The sequence below is a fragment of the Marmota flaviventris genome, chromosome 4 (assembly GCF_047511675.1).
Source record: "Marmota flaviventris isolate mMarFla1 chromosome 4, mMarFla1.hap1, whole genome shotgun sequence".
NCBI lineage: Eukaryota > Metazoa > Chordata > Mammalia > Rodentia > Sciuridae > Marmota > Marmota flaviventris.
The window spans coordinates 13379109-13381958 of record NC_092501.1 but is presented as its reverse complement, the minus strand read 5'-3'; the positions used below and the strand labels follow the sequence as shown (position 1 = coordinate 13381958).

At 43.5% G+C, this 2850-nt stretch overlaps 1 pseudogene; it reads right to left on the bottom strand.

The window, feature by feature from the left end:
• Positions 1–404: 404 nt before the first annotated feature.
• Positions 405–1674, bottom strand: LOC114088535 (L-lactate dehydrogenase B chain-like; annotated as a pseudogene).
• Between the last annotated feature and the right edge of the window lie 1176 nt (positions 1675–2850).

Genomic DNA, 2850 nt, shown 5'->3' with positions numbered 1-2850 from the left:
CCCCATTACTATCTATAATTATAATGCACTAGAAAATTAAATGCAAACACTGAAAAGAATTGCAAAAAAAATCAACTTTTTCAGAAATCTAGAAAATAAGCAAAAGTTTGCATCAATCTAGTGGGCATGTATTAAAGAAAAATGATGGAATCTTGGTAAAAACTATAAATTCTATGGCATTTTAACTCAATCTGTTCTCATCCATCTCTCCCCAACTCCATAGTAGCCTTAATTAAATACCAGTAGTCTTTTTTTTTAAAGCACATTAAAGCAAGCTTGGGCTTTGATTCTGTAGCCCATATCACATATTAAAGAAGAAGCAAATAACCCATGTACATGGATGGAGAATAAAGGCTCAGGGTGAATCACATTGCAGTGTTCCAATTTCTATTGCATGGAGCTCAGCAGTCACAGGTCTTTTAGGTCCTTCTGGATGTCCCACAGGGTATGTGCACTTTTCTTGAGCTGAGCAACCTCATCATCCTTTAGCTTCTGGTTGATAATACTGGTTAATCCCTGAGCATTGAGGATTTAGGGAAGGCTCAGAAAGATTTCATTCTCAGTGCCATACCTCCCTGTCACCATGGTTGAGACTGGATGAATCCTGGATAGATTTTTAAATGTGGTTTCAATGAGGTCAGCCACACTTCACTCAACAGCCCAGTTGGTGTATCCTTTTAGTTTGATGACATCATAGGCACTTTCAACCACCATTTTACGCACTTCCGTCCAGTTTTCACTATCATTGTTCCCATTTCTGGATTTAGTTCCTGGAGAGGACTACCAGCCTCGTTGATTCCACTCCACATAGCCCACTTGAGTCGCCATGTTCTCCCAGAATCCATTCATGGCAGCTGCTAGGATGAATGCCAAGTTTCTCGGCCATAAAATAGCAAAATCTAGCAGAAGCCAGACTACACCCCCTACACAGTGTTGGGTAATCCACTTAGTTTCCAGGTAACATGTGTAAGAATGTCCACTGGGTTGGAAACCACAATTATGATGCCATTGAGAGACTATACTTGATGATCTGAGGAATAATGAATCTGAAGACATTTCTCTGCACAAGACTGAGACAACTGTCCCCCTCCTGCCGACGGACTCCTGCAGTTACTACCACCATCTTAGAATTGGCAGTCACTGACTAAACTTTATCTGCTACAGTTTTGGGTGTTTGAAGAAATAAGCTTCATGCTGCAGATCCATCTTTTCTCCTTTGAGCTTATCTTCTAAATCATCCACCAGGGCAAGTTCGTCAGCCAGAGAAGTTCCCAGAATGCTGATTGCACACGCCATATCGACTTGTCCAACAGCCATTACAGTGATCTTATTGTTTGCGAACTTCTGCCTCCTCTTCTGCAACTGGTGCAATGAGTTTTCCTTAAAGGTCACCACTTCAAGCAGGCGAGAGAAGGCTCTCCAGACCACTGGAAGAGTCTTGTGAAGACAATGTCAGAAGCACGCAACTCCTCGGGCGTAGGATCTGCAGCTCAGTGGTCCTAAAACTACAGTGAAAACAGTATCATAGGGGCCTCTGGAGGAAGCAGAATGGGGTTAGAGTTCCTCCACAACCCCTTTTCCAGATACTGTTACCCTTTGGTCTGTATGGCAGTTGCCCAGAAAATCCCATTCACAAGGCTTATCTTTATTTGCTCCAACTCAGAGTTCACCCATTGCCAACAATCACAGAGCATTTATTGAAAAGAATCAGCAAAAACTCAGGTGACAAAAACAGTTGGGTTAACCAATAAGCCAAATGAAACACTTGGAAGGAACACTTAGGGAATGAGAGGTGCTTGGATATATGCTGAGAGCCACAGCCGAGTTGGAATGGCCCCTGGCATTTTGCCAACAGTATTGGTTGAGAGGTGAGCCATACTATCTGCCTCGGCCAGCTGCTTTGGAGTTCTCCCGGGGATTCCCAGAGAGTTCCCATTGGTTGGGGAAGTGCCAGAGGAGGGATTTCCGGAGGAGGGATTTCCGGTTGCTGGTTCCTGGAGGAGAGTTCCCGGGGAGCGTGTGTGGAGTGTGCTGGTGGAGTTCAGAAATAAAGTTTGTTCCTGCTTCAGTGGCTCGTGATTTGTGCCAGCCAGACTGCGGCAGATATAATGACTTGGGGTCCTTGAAATAAGGACTGGGGGTGTAGCTCGGTGGTAGCATGCTTTCCTAGCACACGGGTTGGTTCCCCAGCACCACAAAGGGAAAAAATAGTTCTGATATAGTCCTAAAAATCTAAAAGGTTACATGTGTGCTTAGGGATATAAGTCTATATATTCAAGAAGCTCAATAAATTCCTGATAGGATGAACTCAAAGATCCACACCTAGTTACATCAAACTGTCAAAAGTCAAAGAGGTCAGACAAGTGGGAAGACATAGTCAATGTGCTTAATAAAAGATTGCCGACCAAGAATTCTGTATCCAGCAAAACTCTTCTTTAAAAATGATAGAGATCACCAGGCACGGGGGTACATGCCTGTAATCCCAGAGGCTCAGGAGGCTGAGACAGGAGGATTGCGAGTTCAAAGCCAGCCTCAGCAAAAGTGAGGCACTAAGCAACTCAGTGAGACTCTATCTCTAAATAAAATACAAAATAAGGCTCAGGATGTGGCTTGGTGGTTGAGTGCCCCTGAGTTCAATCCCCAATAGCCACCCCAAAAAAAGAAGAGACCTTTGGATACAGCATATAGGAAGCTTAGAAATTGTTAACTAGTCCTAATAAATTAAAATATGAACAAACTAAAAAATCTAGACAAGTCCAAAACCTGAGGCCACTAGGGTAAAACAGTACTCTCACCCCTCAAATTAGTGAAAGACAGGTAGGTACAGAGAATCCCAACTTCCTAGAGCAC